Source organism: Rhea americana, unplaced genomic scaffold (assembly GCF_003343005.1).
Source record: "Rhea americana isolate MKP2758 unplaced genomic scaffold, rheAme1 scaffold_117, whole genome shotgun sequence".
Lineage (NCBI taxonomy): Eukaryota > Metazoa > Chordata > Aves > Rheiformes > Rheidae > Rhea > Rhea americana.
The window spans coordinates 1,184,838-1,209,541 of record NW_028185228.1 but is presented as its reverse complement, the minus strand read 5'-3'; positions in this window follow the sequence as shown (position 1 = coordinate 1,209,541).

The following is a 24,704-nucleotide window of genomic DNA, read 5'->3' as shown; positions in this document are numbered from 1 at the left end:
CAGATGTTTGCACTGTCCCTGTGCCAGGGTTACTGCTGCTAGAAGAGCAGAAGGAAATGTGTGTTTGTCTCTACTGYCCTGACACATAGTCTAACTTATTAGTGCAAACTAAAGTAGTGAGTACCCTAGCTACCAAAGGAAATAAATATGCTAAAAAAATGACAAGAAGCCTGAAATGCTGCTAAAAACTACAGTCTTGGTTTTTTTGCGTCAGTCCTTGCCTGTTTTGTCTTTCAYCCTCAGTCATCTCATTGACTATCATCCCAGACATGACTGTAAAGAGTGCAAACCCTAGAGCTGATGAAAGAAAAGACTTCATGACACAAGTATGACACATACAGATGTCAGATCCATGTCACTTGTTTGTTATCTGTAACCAGATTCTGGATATATARAAGAGGCTTTCAGTTACAGACTTACAGATTCAAAATAGAATGACTTTTTTTTCTTTAAGTTGCCTCACATTTCTGAAAAAAGCTCCTTGAAAAACACCCAGCTGGTTCCTTCTGAAGCCTCAACAGCYTTCATCAGGCAGAAACTCATCATTACAGCACAAATTCATGGGTAGCACACAGGTATCACTGGCTTTGAAGAACAACAGAACGGCTGCATACGCCTTCTCCAGGCAACATGCAGGGCTTTGAAAAAATCAATTTAGATATTCTCATGCTTGTAATTTCAGTATTATTTTATATCCTACATACATAGTTTAAGAGACAAATGTAGATTTTATTTTACAGTATTCTCTGTAAAAAWGAAAGTAATGTTTTTATTATTGCTATCTCATTTGCAATTTTTCAGAGTAATTTATGGAAATTATTTATAAATATGAATTTGTAACATATTAAAAAACAGCCTTAAGGAAAGCTGAATTTTAGTATATGTGAGACTAAGTACAGAAAAAATGATTTATCTTAAGATTTAGTATATCTTAAATGCTTTTTCAGTAAAATGCGTAACTCTCAAATAGATACATACATGTCATATTCACATTTTGGCATTATTTTATACCAGAAACATACATAGAAGGGAAGGATTTCCCTTTTTCTTTTCTTTCCATTTTGTACTTATTTACTGTTTATTTATTGTGTATGTAATTTATTTATGTATGTTTAGCATAAGCATGCTTTTGCATATCTGCTGGCAGTTTTTAAAAGGAAGCTTTACAGTACCAGGAAGCTGCATTGCTCACAAGGTAAATTTTCAGAAAAATCTGGCTTGCTTTCTGATTTATTTAAAGCTGTCAGCATTTGTATGTACAAAACTGCATCTAGTTTTTGCCTATAGATAGTGAGTCAGAAATATAGTTAGACCTACAGTCCACAAGCAAGGTATCCAGGTCACAGAGCACTTTTCTTCCTGTAACAACACAACCTCTCTTTGCTCAAACCTGTCACTTTGCTCAGTAGCTGACAGAATTAAAGTCTCACAAATTGGGGTGGTGGGACTTGGAAAGGCAGAAACATGCTGGGAGGTTTCGGTGTGAACATTAACTCATATACRGACTTCACTCCTCTTTCTGCTTACTCATTTCAGGAGGCAATAGAGGAAACCTGTTTTTCTTGGGTGCTCTCTCAAGCACAGTGGACACATACCAGAGGCCCCCCAAGCACTGCCCTGGGGAAGAGAGAGCATCCAACACGAGGAACAGAGCAATTCAGACATTGCAGAGCTCTTGTCCCTGTTGCGTTCACTTCACCTTCACTCTTTCATTCAACAGATAAGATCTTTAGTTTACAAAATCACTTCCCATCACTCTGAAGACAGTTCTTTGGCAKCTTCAGCAAACTGGGAATCCCTCCTTCATCTCCCAATGTGTTGCAGTCCAATCTTCTTACAGTGCCAGGGCTGGTGGCTATGTGACCAGGCAGGGAGCTGGTTCAGAAGCTAGCACAATTAAAAACCAACCTTACTTAACAAAAAAAAAGTAATTAGTTTTTGGCTGATCCTTGCACTATTCAATTTCCATGGATATGAGTGCCTGTAAGAAGAAGCAGCAGGAACATGCAGCCAGGGAAGAGAAGGCAGGATTGCAGCAGCTTGGCTAGGTGAGCTTCGGCTACTGCAAAACAGTTATAATTCTATGCTAAYTAGAGGCAATATAAGTCAGCTGCTGCCATTCTGCTCATAGCTGTGCACTGTTCTCTCTCACTGGGGGCCATGGTGTTCATACTGAGTCAGTCTCATGACTTCTGGTTAGTCACTCTGGAGGGCTGAATTAGYAGAAAACTAGGAGAAAAAAATAAAAAGCATCATGGGCTAGTTTCTCTACTCAAACTGGATCACCATGGAGTAAGACAAAACCCTGCACCAACATAAGGAAAGGTAAGAACACATAGCTGAGGGAAGGGAGGGAATGTCATGGGATCATGATAGCACCAACATAGGCTGACTTTAGTCACTGTGGAATTGCATCCCAAGGCTATTGTTGAATGAACGCTTTAAGCCATCAGAAATTGGCAGTGCTACCAAAAGCTACCAGCCAGCTCCTACCCTCATGCTGGCACAGGCACTTGTGCTGCCCTCCAGTGAGTCAGAGCAGAGAATGGATCCAGGTTAAAAAAAAAGCAATCTTTTGATTGGATTACTTTTCAGTTGGATCAGTTCTCTGATCAGGTTTGCAAATTCTCTTCAAGATTAAGAGCAGCAAATTTGAAGAGGATGTGCTATTTTATATATATATATATATATATATAAAAAAATGAGTGCAAATTCAGCACTATGCTGTGGACTTTTCAGTACCTCTCTAACTCTGCAACATATCTATAAACGGATAGAAATGTGTACATTGCAAATGGTTTCCACAGGAAAAAGTCTGCACTTTTCAGTACCTCTCTAACTCTGCAACATGTCTATAAACGGATAGAAATGTGTACATTGCAAATGGTTTCCACRGGAAAAAGTCTGCACTTTTGTGACTGAAGCTTATAACAGCACTAGCTACAAAAGTAGTATTTTACCATCATGTGCAAGAAATATTTTTAGAAGATTGTTCAATAGCTGTTTCCTGTAATTTAACACAAAAAAATTCCTTTGTGCTCCTACACAGCACGACTACATAACATTTATCAAATAATGTAATACAACTACATATTTGCTATAACTGCAAGTACATTTGTGGCATCTTATATTGACTTGTTTTATCCTTTATACTTACATTATTTTCWCTGTTTTAATACTCCAGTATATTTCTTATTACTTAGCTTATTACTTAGCTTATCTCAATTTCATTCCTCAGAATTGTATTTAAATAACATTAACACTCTCTATGCACCACATATTTATTTTGTCTTAGCAATAAAACCATYCTTAGGTAAGAAAGCAGGAGGTTAGGCACTGAACTGTGAAACTAACTTGCACAAATAGGTGACCTACATTTGCCAACAAATGTTCATTGCTCTTATTTCTCTACAGTTAATTTTAAAATGTTCTGTACTTTCTGTTTGCATGACTGTCTTGAACACTGTGTGGGAGACAGTCACACATAGTACTATGAAATACTACGCTTTCTGTCTAAGATGTGGGAAAAAATACATGCATTACTAAATGGAATGTGAATAAGCCAAAAGGTGCATGATTATACACATTGACAATAGGACGCACTTTTTTGACATATACGTCCTTATATTTACTGATGCAAGGGATTTTCTGAGGGAAATTTTATCCACTGTTGAAGGCAGCTCTGATAAACARCTCTGTAAACTTCAAACTTTTATGTACGAACTCAGTATGGCTTGAGCATACCCGGCACCTGCAGGAACTGAAGTCATCTCAAAACACTGAGAGATGAGCACAGTGTCAGGCACACCTGATGAGTCTGCCCACAACCAGCCCACAAGCAAGCCACAAGCTGGTTCTCAGGCAGCTGTGTGGATGGACAGGAGGCAGAGCGCACTTTGTCTTTAGCCACTTCACAGACCACTCTTTCTGCAGGATATAGAAGAATATAGAACTTCACTTCACTTTGATATAGATAGATATAAATCTATCTATAAATCTATAAATACAGAATTTTACTTTGAAGTTCTGTCTCTCAGATTCTCAGATTTCCATATATTTTGTTCAACTTGCTAGGTACTTCCTAAAGTCGTCTGAAAATTTTCTAAGCCTCTTACCTCCTATTATTTATGGTTATATGTTTGCCCATGCTTTCACTAAGCATCTGAATCCAAACGCATGACCAATGAATCTTTTTTTTTTTTTTTTAGTTGTACACTCTGTAAGGTTTGAATAAACAGTTAAACTGCCTAAGTAATATCTAATTTTTGAGATCTCATAGTTTTATCAAATCCAGATGAATGTTCTGTTTAACAAGAAAAGACATTCATTAGAACTATTCAATGTTATATATTACTTTGCAGTTTGGGCACTTTGACTGCATCTGTAGGGTTCATGGGTTTTAAACATTCAGCTTTAAAAAGCTGCAAATTTTTGTTCCAGAAAAAGTATATTTTTCCATTTTTCTTTTTAAATCAGTAAACATGTCTTTTCCTAAAATTATTATCAAATGTCTTCCAAACCGGCCTCAGAAGAGAGTTTACTAGAAATTTTAAGTGATTGATATCAGATGACCTAAATGTACAAAACAGGCAAACTGAGTTAYAGGATGCCAGATCTCGCATGCAGCCTAACTCAGCAAAACATAAAAGAAGGGTCCCTAGTAAAACAAGAGTTCAGAATTCATTGAAAGAATCATTTAAAGTATGAGGTACTCTGCTCATATAAAATGGAAGTTCAATAAAAAGACAGGAGATATAGTTAACCGAGAGCATTCATCTTTAAATTGAAAGATTTTTGCTTCAGATTATTGCATGTAATCTTAAATTCAGACCTTTTTTTCCTGGTGTGTGATTAACATATTGGTCTAAGAAAGAATATTTTCAAAATTAACTTAATTCAAAACAATCAGAAACACCATTATAGACAATTTAGTGGTTTAGCCTTCCTTAGAAAAACACATTTTTGAAAGAAAAATAGAAATATTTTAATTATATGATTAAATATTTTAATTACATGATTTTTATTTTAAAAAACTTTTAAAGGATGAATTACACAATTAAACATATACCACAAATATACTTTCAAAAGAAAGTAAGTATAGTTACAGTTACAGTTATTTCTAACACTGCAAACCTAGATATTCAAATGAAGGAAATAAATAGTTTGTATATTTATGTCAACATAATCATTTCAATTTCATTTTCAGCTGAACTGTTAACATCATAATTTGTAGCTTTTACATCAACAATTGGTAGTAAAAAAGATGGATGTGCGCTACCTTTAATGTAACCCAAAGAAATCAGGTTGTGTTGACTATAGAACAGTGAAAGCATTTTCTTTAGTTCATATGCCATCCTAAAAAAAAATCACTATTCAACATGTCTTTCACGGTCTTAAAGCTTTTCAGTACTTCATTTTCTCACATAATCAACTGATATAATTACAATATTTTACTGCCACTATTACACATATTGATATGTCATTTGGACCAAAAAGGAATAGAAGCAGATTTCTAACTGTCTTCATTCCACAACTGCAACCTACGGAATGTATACTACACTTCATAAATCCATTATTCATTCCCATTTCAACTGTTGTGTGCGGTTCCAAGATCTCTATCTCAAAAAGTGCAATGTAGAATTTAAAAAGGCTCAGAGAAGGTCAACAAAGATATTAAAAGTATAGAACAGCTGAACAACCAATTAAGCTTGGACTTTTCAAGAAAAGAGAAGATACATAAACAACAGAAGTTTAGAAAATCATGAGACATATGGACAGGGTAGACAGGATTTGATAATCTTTTCCATTACAAGAACATGACATTGGAGGAGCCGGACTCAGAAAAATGAGGTTCTTACCACAGCAGGAAGAGTAGTAGGTAGGATGATAATCTATGCTTTCCTTGGGTTATGTATCATAAATATAACTTAGTTGTGATTATAATCATTACAGATGTGCTTATTTATGTCCACTTGATGTCATTTTAATAATTCATAAACTCAGATAATTATCGACGTGTTATTGAATACTGTGATCAAAGCTTTCTATTTATTTATTTATTGTTCAGGCAAAATGTACATATACACAAGCCACTGCTGCTTTTTTCCAAAAATATGTCAGAAATTAAGTTGAACTATTTATCCATTATTGTCTTCTCTCTATACATCAGATGTACAACCATAGGAAGGCAGAGATTACATGCGTCAGTGAAAAGGGAAGTAATTTTGTATAGGAGAAAATAACTGTAAGTGGGTAGATGCATAGCTAGAGACATGACTGAACAAATTAATTTGTAGTGTGGTACTGCAGTGAGCAATCAAAAAGCAAATTTGGAAAGCCTCCAATTGTTTGTGCTAAAAACTGTGTGGGCTGCCTCAAAAAAAGAAGCACGTCTTTGTATCTCTTCATTTCTTTTCTCTATTTGGCCACTTCTTCCATATTTAAGATGGAATTGCCAGTGATGAAGTCTGACATACACCATTTTTAGAAATAGCATGTGTTGGAAAAATTGGCTATATTTAGAGTCAGAAAAAGCAAGCCATGACCAGTGAGTGACTTCATTTCAACCTTTTTAGCTATCACACTAAAAAAATGTTACATGTATCATCACCAGCATTAACAAGACTTCAATCCTCAGTTTAGAGCACTGGAACTCCAATCACAATTATATTGGGGGGGGAGGGAGGGAGGGAGCAAGAAGACTCAGTAACTGGTAAATATGGATGTATCAGAGTATTCCAACAGTCCCTGAATGCTTCTGGGGCCTCCACAAGGGCCTTGAGTATATACTAGTAACAAACAGCAAATTGTAACCAAAAGACACTGGCTCTAAAGCAAATAAAGATGGTCTATTTTCCATAGAGGGAAACGAAAAAACCCATCATTCTGAAAACCATTTAGAAAGGCTGAATACACACAGCAACGCACAGGAGACCTCGAATTGGACAAGAGTACCTTAATCGGGGAAGGAAAGCTCTCCGAGCACTTTAATCAGGTTTTAATAACACTCGGAGAGGCGGACTCCCCGGGCACCCCCGCATCCCGCCGCCGCTCGCCTCAGGGGCGAGCCTACGCTACGGYTGACAATCGCCCGTTACCCGCTAACGGCTCCGCCCCAGCGCCGCGCGGGCGCCCTGCGGCGCTAGCAGGGGCGCGGCTCGGCGGCGCCTGCGCAGGGGCGTTTGCGCGTGCCTGCCGCCGCCTGCCCTGCGGGGGACGCTCGCGCGCATGCGCCTGGCTCCAGGGTGTGGGAGGGGCACGAAGGGAGCCTAGCAACCGGGGATGACCTTAGCAACCTGAGGGTGCCCCTAGCAACGGCCCGGCCAGGCCAAGGCGGGCTGCTGGCGGAGGCGGGGAAGATGGCGGCGCCGCGCGTGAGGGGGTGGCTGTGGCCCACCGCGGTGCAGCGCTTTAGGGCTGACTCTGTCCCCTGGATTGCCCGTGTCATGACTGGCTCCAATGTCTGGGATACGGCCTCGGAGTTTTTGTCCTGCTGCTGGTTTGAGAGAGGCCCAAAGTTAGGCAGTGGGGCCRTGTGGGAGTCCAGTGTGTAGCCGGTGCAACTGGTTGCAACACCTGCCAGCTTCCCTTGTGTTAGAGAAGCCTCTCCATCTTTGGGAAGACAGATAATCTGGCTTAAACCCTCTTTTTTAAGAGGTTGCATTATAAAAGGATCCAGAGGAAGCACACAACACAGAAAATGTGAAAACTAACAAGAAAAAAACTTATTTAAACCTGTTTTAGAGTTAAATTTGTGTGRTAAGACTATGATCTGAATGAGATTTAATGATAATATGAATTTTGTGTAATAAAAGCTGGTAAGATTCAATGTGGCATCTCCAGAAAGGTGTTTTTGAAGGTAATTTTTCATTTTACCACAGTCAGGTGGAATGACCTGGGCCTAGAGTGAAGGCTGGCAATGTTTATTAGGAGCTTAATTCCTAGGTCAAAGCTTTTCCATTTTCAKCCTCTAAGAAATAGGCAGGATAGAGGACTTAGTCTTTGCCGTGGTRATAGAAAGCTTCACTGAAAGTTTCATTCTCACAATGGGTGAGCACTGTTAGCTTTCCTCATGGCAAGTATCTTATGGACACCTATGCACCATGTGCTCAAGTGTTGAGCACCTTGAAAATAATGTTCCATAAGGAACAAAGGTTAGCTTTGCTCATTGTCACCACTGCTRTTGATATGTGCTTCAGATTAGACTGATTTCCAAATTAATGGCTTCAGATGTGATGCAGAACTGCTTTGCGGAATGTAATAAAAACTTTTGTAGGTGAAGTCAGTCCCATATCCTAGGATGCCATGGTTTCCTCTAAAGAGAGTAGAAAATGCTATTCTTGAAGTGTCAAGAGCAAAGAATTCACTGTGGTTAAAAACTCATTCCATTTGCTTTCTTTTGCTCAAATTTAAGCACTACCTTGCTGGTCTTCCATATGTGAGCTGATATTGTACAATTACTGTCCTTATACCAGGCATACAGCTTTTGTGGTGAAGATAGATGGACCAAGTATTTTCTGCATCTTTACGGTACTTAGGTCCCAGACAGAACAGACCTAGAGCAATGACTGATCTTCCTGGGACTCTTCCAGGTAGTCATTGTTGTGAAATGCCAACCATACTCTGCTCTTGTCTCTAATCCTAGTAGAATACATATTAACATTTAACCAGCCTGAAATGGGCATAAAACTTCCAAAAATAATTCTGTCTATTGTCTGTCAAGGAAAGAAATAATTCATYCATCATCGCCCAACAATGTTCACTGAGACAGAGCAAAGACAGCCCCAGGTTACTGAAGTGACCTAGTTTCATCCTATACGTTTGCTTCAGAGCAATATTAAAAATTCTCTGACAAGTCAAAGAAAGACTGGAATTTGAAAGTGGTAAATAGGAAGGTTTAGAGCAGAAAAAGCCAGCAAAATAGTTTCATAATAACAATAATAACAAATTTAAATAATTAAATTATTCTAGTATATTACCTTGAGAAAATGTGCACAGCTCTTGTCACTGCAAATGTTTGCAGTGAACATGTCATTGATAAATAATAGTTTCTTGACATCCTGAAATGAATTACTTCTTGCTGGTATGGGAATTGGGAATGTGAAACTAACATAGTGCCTCAACCAGTGTTATTAGAGAGATCCCTGCTAGTTTGTGTAAATATTTCTATTGTAAGCCTCTTGCCAAAAAATTATCAAAAAAGAAAAAAGAGGAAATTTATTTCAAGCTGAAACCATTTCTATAGTGTATCACCAAGACATTTAACACTCTTTAAAAACATAACTTGTGATATCATTTGGGGTAACCTGAAAAATACCTTTTGCCCATATTTCTGTCTATAATAGTAACATTATTTCTGTCTATAATAGTAACATTACTGTCCTCATGGCTTTGAGCTAGAGATGTTCTTGGCATAACTCTCACCTTAGCTGACTTGCTTCATGACTGTATAGAGGTGAGCTTCAAGAGAGAAGCACTCTTTTAGTTTTGTCCTATGCTATTCTGTTGCCGAGGTAGAGTACAGCAAGTGACCTTCCCCATTCCTCTGTTGTAATGGATTGTTTAAAAGAATATTTTTGCAATGAGAAAGGTTGTACAGTGAAACCTTCATTTAAAGACTTGGTTCAATCTTAYAGATTCTGGGCTTTCTAGCAAATGTCATCAAGGGCTTTGAGGCAAGATCTCTACAGAAAGAGTTGTATTCTGCTTTCAAGTTACAAAATAAAAATAAGTTGTACTTGTCTTTTTGTTTATGGAGATCTGTTGCTGTTTTTGGATGCTGATTTACTCGGTATGTCTTTTGTAATGGATTTAAAGAGCTCCAGCTGTTATCTTAGTAGGAAGATGTCAGGATGAGAGAAGAAATGGTTCCTCTTGAATAATAAGGTACAATGTGCCTTCTCTTTAGTATTTTATTTCTTTAGTTCAGTCTTCATTGACGGCAAGCAATTTCTCTACTGTTTTGGAGACAGAAATTGATACTAGGGAAAGTTAGTCTTTCTGGTTCCTCTGTGGTGGTTATTCACTTCATGACCTGTTTCTTCATCATTTGAAATATGAGCTGAGCATTTACATTCTTTTTACCAACTTTTTTGACTCTCATTTAAATTTATYACCTACATCAATAAGAGATGAATGAGAAAGAAAATAATAAGAAAGTAGGACRGTCTCTCTGTAATGATTTGCAAATTAATTCTTAACTATCTTAGACACATTTCATGGGTTTGATGGTTTGGCAGACAGTCCAGTTATTGGGACTACTGATGTGCAGGCTGAGCTGGATGGAAGAACTTTAACATAAACATTTTCCACTTAGAAAGTGTTCTTTTTGTATTTAGAGAAGATGGAATTTGAAACACTTCTCAAACTTAGTTTTGTCTTTTCTTTTTTTAWGTGACTTTCAAAAGACTTTATTATAGCTACAAATAAAGCAAAAAACAAAATGCTAAATGYAAACTTTGTCAGAACTTTTGTAAAGAAATTCAAGACTAGAAGAAAAACAGTAATAGAAATCTTTCATTACATGGAGTTTCCATCTTCAGTGTAGCTCCATATAGAGTTTGGCAAATTCTTCTTATGCTTATTGTGGTGGAAGGCTGCTAACTGATGCATTTTCACCTATTTGTCATGCCTTCCCTCCCTTCTCATCAAGTTCATGCATAATTTTTACTTACTGATTTCTCTTTTTCTTTTTTTTTTTTCCAGAGGACCTAATGGACTCACACAGGATTCTRTGTGCAAAGGGTATGAATTGACTATTAATCTATCATCTGTCACATCAGTTCCTGTATTTCTTTTCTTTTTATTTTGATTATATTTTGTGCCTCCTAATTCTCCATCTCTTTATAGTGATTTTGATTCACTGTTTGGTGAGCATCAGTTTTGGTTTGCATCTTTCTTTACAGTGAAGAAGTCGGATGGGGAGCATTTCTATATAGGAAGCTRTTATAGTTGGATTATTTGCTTGCTTGCTTGTGCAAGACATTGATAATAATATCTTGTGAATTGTTATTTTAGTTGGTTTTGTAATATTTTGACCACTGATATTTCTTCCACTGACTTGGCAGCAGGAGTAAGCTCAAAGGATCTGATTCTCCAGTATTTATATTAGTCCAAATGGCACTGGAGGGTGGGTATTATTTTCTTGCTTGGAACTCTGAGAAGTTATACTAGGGTCTGTTTACTAGTAGATTGTGTGATGACTTCTTGAAAGTGCCCGATTACAAGAAAAGTTGCAACACTGTTAACACATGCTAGAGGATGGTTACTGTCACGTTTTGGCAGTTGAATAGAGGTAAGTATCTCAGGGCAGTAAAGCATACTGGTAGTACAGTAATTCTTAACCATCACTGCATGATGCGCAGTGCATATGCTACTGTATATGACAATACTTCTCCACCTCAAACTTTCATAATAGAAATGTGAGCCTATTTTCACAATAATAAYAATAATAAAAGTGTTTTGTACCTCAAGACCATTTCCCAAAATGTGTTGTAGAATGAACGRGTAATTCTGGTAGATGAAAAGTAGTTTGGATAATACTGCCTCTGCTGCTGTTTACTTCAGTGGTGTCCTGGTACCACACATTTATCAATACAGTGATGTTGCCTATCATACGATATTCCTAAACTTTTCAAGCCCTTTTATTTCCATTTTTTTTAATTGTTGCTGTGTTCCATACACCCATTTCATAGYATTTCTGCTGCCCTGGTTAGACTTCACTTTGGTATCATTCTACACATCTGGAAGAAAAACATTTCTTTTTTAATATAAAATCTTTTACGCTACTCTTAAAGTTACAAACTTGTGCCTGAGGAACAACCATTTCATTTCCCCATCTCCCACACAACTGGCCTTAGCATGAAGGGGAGAAAAGCTCCCTGTAAATTTTGATTCATTGAAAGAAATCTTTTCCCTTTCTCCATCTTTTTCCCTATGTTTTGCTGCACAAACCCTTGCAGTAGAATGACCTCATTTCTTAAATTGAGAGAAGAAAAAGCATAGAAAAGTATCAATATATTTAGGCTTTAAATAGTTGTTTTGTTAAATTATTGTTTTAAGAATGTCATCTGTTGTTTCAGACATTGTCCTTTGCTGGGAAAATGGAGTGTTTATCACTTAGTAGGATGAGTCATATCAATGAGATGTGTTAAAGGTTGCAGGATAAATACCATCTATGCAGCTGGTTCAGCCAATAGCTACTTGCTAAAAGTGGGGTTCAACCAGTTCTGACAAAAGCAAGGAACCAGAGAACCAGAGGGAGAATTTGTGTTAGATAACACTTAAAAAAACCCAAAAAAACAAAAAAACAACCAAAAAAATAGCCATAAATAATGCAAGCTAGAGCCTGTTGCTAATGCTTTCTTTTGAAGCCAGTCAGAATGGATTTGAAACTGTGTTGTTGGAACTTGTTCAGCCTGGAGAAGGGAAGACTTAGAGGGGATCTAACAGCAGCTTTCTGATACCAGGAGGAGGTTATCAAGAAAATGGAGTCAGGCTCTTTGTAGTGGAGCGTGGCAGAAGGATGAGAGACAATGCCATGAACTGGAAAAGAGAGGTTCATACTGGATATAAGAAAAAACTTTTTCCCCATGAGGACAGTGAGGCAGTGGAGCAAGCTGCCCAGAGACGTTGTGCAGCCTCTACCCTTAAGGCTTTACAGAGCAAGGTCTGGAAAAGCTCTGAGCAGGCTGGTCTGACCTCAGAGCTGACCCTGCTTCAGGCAGGAGATTGGGCTAGRAAACTTCTGAGGTCCCTTCTAACCTGAGTTATTCTATAAATACCTAAWGTTTTAGACCTGTCTAGATATGATTACTTGGTATGATAACTACTTAGCAGAAACACRCTTGAAGTAAATAGTATTTTGGTTTAATAAAGAAATTTTTAGCTGACTTGCTGATATGATGTGATGTATTGATTTAATGTCTAATATTAAGATTTCACAAGACATTGTAACAGCTATTAGAAGAGCAGAATTCCCTTCAGGCAAAAAGGAATTTGCTCTAATACTTTACCTTTCAGGTGAAATCCTGACTTCATTTTCTTTACCAGTGGTATGAGGAAGTAAAATCCATGAAACAAGTCTTGCATATAATAATATGTGAAATTGCTTTGTTACTTAGACATGTTTACTGCCTCAAAAAAAATTATAGAAGAGTATCTTAACATATTTTAGCATTACTTAGACATATATCATTTTTTATGAATGATAAATAATCTTGCCTTTTAGAGTCATTTTACTGAAAAAGCATAATTTCTTAGTGATTCAGAATACAGCTTTGAACRTGTATTTGCTCTATTAATTTCAAGTTTGAACTTGTAGTATTTGTGTGAAATATTTCAGTTGTCAAGTGGAGACAGTGACACTAAAGAAACGTTGCAGAGGAGAAAAATAACTTACAAAAATAGTATTTATAGAAACATATATAAAAGGAAATGATGGAAAAGTCTTYGGTTACCACTGTGAAAAAAATATTTTATATAYAGGTGTATTCCCTAGAAGAGCATACCTGAAGTGTTCAGAAAATACACAAAATAGAGAGATTGAAAGGACACAAGAAAAGAGAGAAATACAGTTTCATTATGTAATAGTGAAGGCAATACTTAGTGAATAAATATTGTAAAATTATTATAGTGATTTCTCACTTGTTAAGATGTCAAATCTTGATTAAATTAGTATTATGTAATCAGTCTCCCAGATGTTTTTCTTCTAGACACTTGTAATGTGAAACTGATAGCAGAAGGAACTTCTAACWGTGTTGTAAAAATAGTTTCAGATCTTCAGTTCAACAATCTTTATCATCTAGAGAAAACTATCTTTTAAGGACAAGGATGTTCAGACCTATCAGCTACTCTGGTTTTCTACAAAGTAAAAAAAGAACAAAACACAAACAAACAAACAAAAAAAAACCCTTGCCACTCATACTCTGAATTAGCTCTAGATTATAAGAACTACTTATTCTTTGTTTATGGGTAAGGTGGAAGGGATTTCCCAGTGCTATTGTACCTCAGCTCTGCATCTAGAATAATGCTGATAGATTATTTGTTCTTTCTCTAGTAAGAAATAATGTTTTGGCTAGRTTTGGATCTTCAGATTTTTGGACTAATATCTGGTGAATCCAGCTTCACCACTGTGCTCACAAAGGATGAACAAAATGCAGAAGCTGCAGGAATTCAGACAGAGGTTGGTAGGGTTATTTTCACTCACATTAAACATATTCCATTTTTATACTTCATTTTTCTCAAGTATGGAAATAATTGGAGCTGCAGAAATAATCATCTCTCCTGAGTAAACATACATCATTTCTGCATATGGCTTTCTCCTCTCTTTTATCAAAATAGCTTGACATAGGAACATGTTTTCAACAGTACATTACATMAAATATTTAAAGTAATTTTTTATAAATGGAATTTTAAAATCACTTAGTGTTTGGCGTAACATTCATTTCTTTGGCACGGATATTTTGTTTGATACTGAGAAAGATGTAAGTGTGCTAGATAGTACACTTTAGGAATTCTRAAGTAAATACAAATTTATTTTTATGCATATATGTACAAATAAAAATATCTGATTATCTGTAAATCTTATTATTAAAATAAATTAATTTCAGCTCCTAATTTAAGTTATTGATAGCCTGTCAATGGCATAATAAAAATTTGGCTAAGTTTTTCTGGTCATCATACTTTCATAAACAAGCAGGTGAAAACAAGTATTGTAATATTCTCTGTTGCAGTATAAGTTCATTGATCCATTTCCTGAATGCTTGATCTGACATGGCTAAGCAAATTCTCTCAGTTGCAATTTGAAATTAGAATTTTCTATGGGAAGTTTGACATGGGAGAAAATTCCATGATTTAATCTCATTGAAAGGGAATTTTTTGTTCCCATAACTAAGGGAGTGCAGCTGAACACTGTTTAATTTTGACTTTCTTAGCTATTGTGTCGCTCTTTGAATTCCACCAAAATATTCACAAACAGCAACCAAAACGATAACAAGAAATACCCCATTTAACTACTTTATGAACTAACTGAAGTAACTGAGGACTCGGATTAAAATAGGTAGTGGTACAGTTTGCCTCGTTCATCACTGAAAAGCAAAATGAATGGAAGGTAATTTACAAAGCAAAGAATGAAAAGTGTGATAATCTTGTAAGGTGGACTGACAATTCTGAAAGAACTGTTCYGTGGTGAAAATTGAGTTTGAATGCTAGRTACCATTTCTGAATAATAAAGGTGTATACCTTTACCCCTGAGTGATATTAGATGAGAGCTGAGTAACTGAATTATATATTATTTGCAAATAAATACTAATTTCTTGCACGAAGAATTAAAATACTCATAATTAAAAACATCTGTGTACATGTCTTCCAGTAGTTTTAATACTCTGCATCTATTGAATGATGATGAACTCTGTATTTTTTCTCCAAATGTGAATTACCTCCTTTGCTAGACATAGATGTTCCAAGAATCTTCCAATTTCTCAAAGACGGAATAAAGGTTATGCCACAGACTTTTTAGTGCAGGAATTTGATTTGAGAATATAAGTATCTGATTCCAGTGCATTTCAAGTAGGTTATAATAAAAACTAGAAATCTGCATTTACTTATGTATTTACACTGTGTATTTATGTGCAATAATATAAACTACTGTTTTTATTGAAGTGGGCCTATACAAAAAATTGTTGTGAGCCTGAGCAATCAAGAGTTAGTATTATTCCCCCCGAGACTGCCTGTGGCCCTTAAGGTCTTTTGTAACACTAGGATAGAACTGACATTGATCTTTTAGAAGCACAGGGTTTTTGTTCTTTCTTCTTCTTCTTCTTCTTCTTTTCTCCCTCACTATTTTTGCAGGAGTTGATCTGAGCCTATTTTTTCATTACAATTCCTGCTCTGGCAAATTTGACATCTCTCCAGAGTACATATTGTATGACAGCTACATGGAGTAGAATCAGTCCCTTACTTTTCAACATCTACTTGGCCTTGCTCTCTGTTTTGGGTGGATGACAAACTGAGAGCTACTTGCTTCCATGATGGACCCATTTGTGCTGTAGCCAGAAGCCCTGCCTGAGAAAAAAAAAAAGCTTCTAAAAAGCAAATGTTTTTGCCTTGGATCAACTCAAATGTTGGAGATTTAAGAGCCTTTTCTAAGGGTTGGTATGATTTATAATATAAATATGTGAGCTACCATATATGTTTTTCCCATATAATCTCCCAGGATCCTATCTAGCCAGTCATTAAGTAAGTATACTCTGGCATCAGAAAACTTTTGTGGCAAATACACCATACAGCTGGCTTMTTTAATATGTGAAGATGGAGCTTTCCACAGACATGGAGTTTATTTGTCATAGGACATCTTTAAAATAATTAGATGGCTCTATTTCAGTTAATKAATGAACGGTCATCCTCAATTACTATTGCAAAGGCCTCATATTTTCAGCTTTAAAACCTAAAGGATCCTTATTATAAGCAGATATCTGGCACTTGAAATTACACAGACTTAATTCATAAGATACCGTAAAARAATTGAAGGAGTTTTAGATACAAACTGGGCTATCATAAACTTCAGAATTACTGGATTTTATTCAAGCTTTGGATTGAATATTTGGATTGAATTCAAAATATCGAAGACAATATTTTTATTTTTTTCCAAGTCTGCAAATTTTAAACTTGGAAGGAATAATGCATAMTTATTCATAATAGTTTTATATTCTGCTTTTTGGATTTTCAGTCTCAAATAATTCAATTGGAGTAAACATTCATACAAAAAACTTGACACCCTTTTAGTCATCTTCTGTAAAAGGTTGGTGAACTGGGTCTCTTCTGTTTAATAAAAGAAGCTGGGAAGAGGGCTTTTGTAACTAAGATAATGAATTACTTTTGCTTTTCCTGACTAATTTTCTTTCTAAAATTCTCTGAATGTCATAGGAGGCTTTAAAAAGTACAGATATTAAAATACATAGTAGAGGTGAATTTTTAYGGTTGTCTGGTGGTATCAGTGGCAAGATTTTTACTGGGCTAAAGATGAACTTGGAGATTATTTGAATACTGAAAGTTAAATGCATAATTGCTGGACTGGTGGTCTAATCATCAACTCAGTCAAACTGGTTGAAGACTTGGAGTAAATCCTTTGTCTTGCCTTTTAGGTTTCTTATTTTGGAGACTCCACATCTCTTCATCAGAATTTTTGACAGATTCATGTGAAAATTGATAGTCTATTGAGAGCAACTAGCTCAGTATATAAAATATGGTAATAATCATTTCAGAATTATTCTCTTAAAATCCAGTTTATTGGCTTGTTTACATATTACTGTAGTAATTACAAGGAGTTACAGTTAAGGAGTAAAGTAAAATGAACACAGATGTAAAAATCRCTATCAATGAGATTTAGTCTTTACAATCTTGCCTCGGTCTTCATACATTTCAAAAGATGSTTAGAAGTTTTATATGCTATGTGTAGAAGAAGAGCTRTTTTTCAATTTCTTTGTCTAAAACACCCATYATTGAATTTTATAAGCAATAATTTGTAAATCTAAACACTGTTCTGGTCATAGTAATCATCTGTACCATTTCTTGGTCTCAAGACCATTTTTCAATAGGTTTGTCTGAACGACAAACTTTTTCTATAGAATTTAGTTAAAAGTACTTACACTTCTGTATTTATAAACTAGTTTATGTACCAAACAGTACAGATTATGTACCAACAGACACAAGCTGATACTGATTTTGGGAAGAATGTATTTTGGTTTTCAAGGGTTGGCCTCTCTCAATCTGTTACCTCTGTCTAGAACCAGACCTGTATAACATGAATTCTGATCCCTTCCAGATCTGTAGGTATTGTTGCCATGGGCTGGGTTCCTGTCAAGTCTCTGGCAGAAGTGTGTCTGGTTCAGTATGGGAAGGACTAGAGCGCTGGAAACCCACCATTGCAACATCCTGCTGTGTGCAAGTTGTGTTGCAACTGCTTTGAGTTGAGCACAATGAGACCTTTTCAGACCTGATGCACTTTAATTCAGCTGACTACTCTGCAGCCTTGACTATTCAAGTCAAAACTGTACGTCTAGTAAACATGTCTCAAAGACATAATCTCTGTTAATAATTATATCATAAGCACAGTCAGCAGAACTTAAAATTATAGCAAGTTACCTTGTTCAGGGCAAATAAAACTTTGGTCCCTGTGTCACCTTTCCTCCTCTTTTTAGTCACTATGTGAGTTGTGTAAAAGTGCAAGAAATACACGGGATGTCCGTCAATTCTGACAGGATAACTGAAGATCAGTAATAARCTCAAAGTGCTCCCTCTTTACCATAGTTTTAATGAAACATTTGTACAAAATTGAACTTTCAGTCAACARCCTGCATATGCATACTTCATCTTAAATATTGTTGTTTCCAGTGACACATTTGACTTCAGAAGAATCTTAATCTATTTGARGGTAATAATTTTCAAAACCAAACAAAAACTCCACAAAGGCCATTTTTATTTGAATACTGACACTTGTGCAAAGCTTTTTGGGGCCCTGGTATAATTTCAGCAAAATCAGAAATCTACCACTGTTAAATTTTCTATAAAGACACTAGTCTATCTTTCTTCCTTCTTCAAATGTCCCTAAAATACATGGGTAAGATACAGTGAGCTGAACTAGTAAGTGCCAGGGAGGAGACCTATGATAAGTGGTTTGGACCACCTATCAGGTGTGGACCAGAAAATCCTGAATCAATGTTAAGAGATTATCCACATACAAAATAAAACCCTTCCAGCAACTCATCTCTTCATTTCCAATACCATCATAGTGAGGAATGTAGCTTGCAAATGCTGTCTGTGTTGCTTTGTAGAACAGCCCTGAGGGCATGACCAAAGCTACACCAGCCATCTGTTTAAACTACTTTCTTATTGGAGCATTTTTGTCGTTGATTCTAAGTGATCACCCTAGTTCTGAGGGAAAAGGAAAGCCTGAGCAGTCCTGGTGCTTATGGAGCCTTTACCTGCATTGTAGATGAAATGTGCCACTTCATGCAGCTTTCAGCTACCCATCTGACTTTATACTGATGACCTCAAGGACAAAAAACCCTACACTTCATCCATTGTGCCTGTTGCAAGAGTGAATAGATTTTAAAGGCATCTTGAAGTCAGACTGAGCATGTACATGGTCTATATGAATACCAGCACAGAAAACAGTGAATTCAATGATCTCCCAGCTTAATTCTATTCCTATGCTCCTACAATGAAATATGATGTTAGATGCTGGAGCCGCAATAATTAAAGTGGATGCTGCTGCTTGCAGCCACTTTTCTCTTCTGATGATTTTTTTTCCTGAAGACTCATAATATATGTGATAAATACTAGCTGGCAATAACAACACCAAAACTAATCAAACATCATCATCCAGATAGATTTTTCCAGGAAGGTCAGTGCTGTAAGTCTTTTACTCAATCACTAGTGTTTAGTATAGTCTATCATGAATTAATGTTCTGAATAGTATCTTCATCATTCACAATTATTTTTGTATTTTAGCCTATAAAGCTGCACTTCTTCCAAAACAGAAAATAATCAAGTGCCTTACAGTTATGTAGAAACAAATTCAACATTTTAAAATAACATCAGGATTCAGCTAAGCAAGTTGCATTAGATTACATAGTAATAAAATGTACAGAATAGTCTTTATCAGTTGCTGCTAAAACGACATGGCAGATCTCCTTTGTCTCCTGTATCAGTATATTTTAACATTTGCATTAAAATCAACTCCCTATTCCACCCACACCCCTTAGCACTCCCTTACATACAATTCTGTCCTTAGAGGAAGATTAAGAAAACATATTACAGAAGTTAGTAAGGTTATTCAATGCATCCTTGGAAAAAGCTAAGATAATAAGCCAAGGCTCACTGTTCCTTTCACTAGGAATGCTTTCATTCTAATGAAGATAAACATGAATGTATTAATTAACTGAAATGTATTCTCTTTTTGGCTCTGAATAGTTACTTAATGAGATATTGTAGGAAGAGGAAGCAAAAAAATGGAAAAKATCAAAAGTCTTTAAAAAAAAAGGTCTTAAATAAAGTCTTTAAAAAGAAGTCTTAAAAATAAAGGTCTTAAATTCAAGTGTTACTTAATATATCAATTTTTTGTCCTACCTGCCATTTTCGCCATGACTAAAAACAAAAACATTTTCTAGCACCCCTGGATAAAAGTGTCCTAGGCAGCTGATTAAGTTTACATTYCACTGTGGAAAACAAGTCTAGATCTCCCCTCTGCGGTAGGAAAGTCAACATTATTAGAGTAGTAGCATATATTGATAAAATTGTGTTTTCCTGTGCAGAAACATATCTTGAGTTTGAACAGAGAAATAAAACGAGTTTTCTTTGCATCTCTAAATTTACCTGCAGCACAAATCTAGAAAGACTGATCTGAAACATTAAGATGAGGATTTAATCTGCTATTTTCAGAGTGGAAATCATCCTTTGTGATTATATTTGCAACAGTAACATGGCAGTTTTGGCTCCTGGTTTGTCCTTTATAGATCTGAAAGTAAATACACTCCTCTTTATATCATTACCTACAGCTAACAGAAGAAGCCCATGTTACTTACACACTTTCAGAAATAAATTACTTTGTATGATTTCTTATACAGAAAGAAATCTATAATCTCAGCACCATAGATTAACCTCAGCCTCAGCAATGAGGTCTTTATGTTAAAGTAGGACATCATGGGCTTATTTAGATATTCTATCAGGTTTGTTTAGACCAGAAAAATAAAGTAGGAATGAAAGAAACAGTTGAGCTTTGATGTAATTTCGAGTATTTTATGTTATTCTTTTAAGTGTTGAAGTATCATTTTATGAAAATAACTGAACTTGTACATAAACTTAAGTTATGTATGTAATAAATAGTTAACTTAGCATTCAGGTACTTATTTATTTATTTATTTACTACTATATACTTACATAATTAAAACATACAATGATAATGAAAATGAAAATTGTAATATAAACACTTTTGTTCATACACATTTGCAAGAATTTGAAAACTCACTGTTCTGAGTTGTGCTGCTAGCTAACAAATTAAACAGCAGAAACCTGCAAATACCACTAGGTCAAATTTCTTGTTAACTGTCCTTTCAGTAAAAGCTGCTGACTTTCTGATGTCTTCAGAGTTGTCAAAAGACATTATCACAAAGCAAGCTTAGTCTTTGTTACACTTTTTGTCTATAAAGAATCACAGAGGGAGTTTCATGCCTACTGCTTGAAAATAAAGCATGCAGCGATTGCAAACATTTATCTTATTCAAAGCTGTAATGGGATAAATAAAGGTTTTGTACACATGGAAGAAAGATGTAATCCACAGTATTCCCAGCAGATTGAATGTAAATTAAATTCTTTCCTAGCCTTGCACACCTCAATATTAATATTCCATTATTTTGGAAAACATACACACATATATACAAACATCAAGCACGCAGATGCAGTTAAATAGATATGTGGTAGAACACTGAAGCACAAGTAAATTTCCATGGAGCCAGAGTTGTTGATTTTACCCTAGAAAAAGCAAAATGATAAAGTCATAGCATACATACCAATATGCATGCATAGCATGTACATGAAAATGCAATCTTAAGGCATATTTTTTACTAACAATATTTCAGTTTTATAAAAATATTCTAATTACATACACTAAGGGCATTCTTACACACTGTCTGTACTCACTTATGGACACTGGATAGATCCAAATTATATGTCACTTACACAAGCCAATGGTAATGGAGACGCTCAAGATTTCATTGTTGAGCTTTTACAGCAATAATATACATTAAAAGAGCCCTATCTCATTCCACTGCTCTCCGCACCCTCCAGCAAACCGAGAGCACTGTGTCTGAATTTGCCTTGCATGGTCTCAGCCTAAACCCTGGGAGACCTCTGGATCTACAGCCCCTATTACATACATGTTCTAATGAATCCCATCAAGGAAACAAGCATTAGGGCCCTGACTATTTTKCTGCATAAAGCCTCTTTTCAGCAGTAACCTTAAAGAAAACAGCCTCTATGCTACAAGTGTGGACCTGACTGGAGAAGAGGGTCTTAGCAATCAACATTTGAGTTCTAAGGGTGTAGCATGTATAAAGACATGTTTGAAAACAATCCAAGTATGAAAACTGCTACTAAAAGACATAAAATATAAATGAGGAATGTTTAATAATCTTTTTCAGTTTAAAAGGGCCTACACAGAATTTAGTATTCAGCAACTCAAATATTAGAAGAAGGCAAAAAGTAAATATATTTGACTGTTTTGTCCTAGTAGAATAAGCAGTTTCAAAATGGGTCAAAACAATGTTTTGGAGGCCAAATATGAATCACAACAAATGTATACACTTCTCAGAGGAAACTGAAAAATGAAACACAGTAAGGCTTAAGGCTTACTGTTTCAGAAAAGATTTTGATCAATCCAAACTACTCTAAATTTGAAAAATAAGTCTATTCAAAATATTTCAAATGTGTAGATAAAATTAAATTGATAATAATTTCTGTAATTTTTGAGACTTCAAGGAGTTTCATAAGCTATAATAAATTAAGACAGCCATTCCATAATACCACAGGTATTATTAGGTACACTAAAAAAGTGTCCTTTTACACAGGAATTAAAGAGTATGCCTACAGTCACACAGTAAGTCAGATGCAACTGTTAATTAAAACCAAGTCTTCACAATCACAGTGTAGTGCTTTAATCAGTAGTCTGATCTTCTTAGATATAACAAATCACAGACACCGCTGCCACTGACTTACTTTTTAATTTAATAAAACTAAATTAATTAGTATGTGCTACTCATGGATGTCATCTATGGACACAGATTTGATATAGATGCTCCTAATATTCTTTCTTCCCTTTATATTTCATCTGTATGAATCACTGCCTGGGTAGATACCATCTGTCCTTTGTTCTCTGCTGCCAGAATGGGCCACTTCAGAATGAAAAGATCAGTGTCAGAATTTCCTGAACACCACAAATTCTGAGCCTATGGCAACACAGCTACTTAAACATTGGAATTAAATCACTTTTTAGACTTTGCACTATTCAGAACAGTTTGGGTTTAAGTCTTTCAATGTAAGATTCCTTTTCCAGAACTCCCATGTTTTTCTGGCTCTTTTTGAGCACCTTTTCAGCATGTTGACACAGGGGAATCACAGACCCTAGAATGTGAGGCAAGTATTTTAACTGTTCTCTCACAAGCACTGTACACAAAAGTAACATCTAACTGTATCTTCCAGCTAGGGTCCTGTTTACACATCAGAAAAAAACATTTTCCTCATGAGTTCAGGTTTGCACTGGGAGTTCATGAGTTGGTTATTTATCGTAATATTTTCAGAAACATGTATTTCCAGAAAGCCAATATATAAGCATGGATTTCTATTAGCAAGTGAGACATTGCTTTGCAAAGTGTAAATTCTTACCATTTACTATTGCAATTTCTGTCATTTTCAAATTCTAAGTATTTTTTCTCCATACCCTTCTTGTGAACAAAAGATTTAGCTATGTATTTYTGTAGTTTACCCCTTTGATATTTGTCTGTCCACAAAGAATCCAGACAAAAAAGTTTTTAGAGMAAGAAAAAATAAAGCAGTAGCAGATATCAAAGACTTAAAAGATCAGTGCAGGTGCTCTTAGTCAGGAAATCATGTATGTGTCCAACTGCATTAATATATATATTTTCAAGGCCAGAGCCTRGGAGAGAGATGTTAAATTGTTAGAGGATGGCTGCTCGCCACAGTTGCAGAGGATAACAACAGAAAAAGAGAGCAATCTAATCCAAGCTAGACAATGTACTAAATCAGGCTGTGAATTCCTTCTGGCAGGGACTTTTGCTCTGTACTCATCCAGTCAGATCATGAGTCCTCAACTATGGTTTGCAGAGGCTATGTCTGCAGTTACAGAAATGACTGACCGGCTCAAGTGGATGCCTCTCCCTTTCACCCAGCTGGGTCACTGGCCTGTGACAACTATCTTGCTCTTTCCTCCAAAACCCAAGTAAGAAATTGTGCAGCCGAGGGATCATCTATTTTAGTACCTGTTTCAATCTCAAGATACTTCTCCCCAGCACTTCTCAGCAGCCCTTACTCCATCGCAGACCACAGGGGCCACCAGGCCAGGTCTGCTTACGCACCCAGGGCTGCAGCATCGCTGGAGCCCTTCCAGTGAGGAGGGGCGCGAACCGAGCGCCCAGCTGACAGCCACGGCGCTGTCAAGGCTCTCCCTGAGGAAAGGTTTCGGCAGCTAGCCCTGCCCTGGCCCAAGMCCTGCCCCGGCGGGGCGCCCCTGCCTGAGGCCCGCCCCGCCTCGCCTCGCCCTCCTGCACGGACCCGCCCGCAGAAGGGGCTGCCTCAGCCGTGCCCGAAGGATGCGCGGGGCGGGTGAAAAGTGAGCGGCCGTTAGGCGCGCGAGAGCGCTCGGCAACCGCCGCCGCCGCAGCCGGGCGGCGGGGGGGGGAGGGACAGCGAAGGCAGCGCGCGCACCTGCCGCGCGGGGGAAGCGGCAGCGCGCGCCGCCCTCTCCCCCCGCCCCCRCTCGCTGTAGAGCGGGGCGGGAGGGGAAAGCAGCGCCCGCACCCGCCGCCGAGGGCAAGGGGAAGCGAGGTCCCTCGAGCCGCCAGGCGCGCGCGCCGGCTGCCGCGCGCGGCCCCGACTGCTCCGCACGCCGGGGGGCTCCGGGCGGGGCCGGCGAG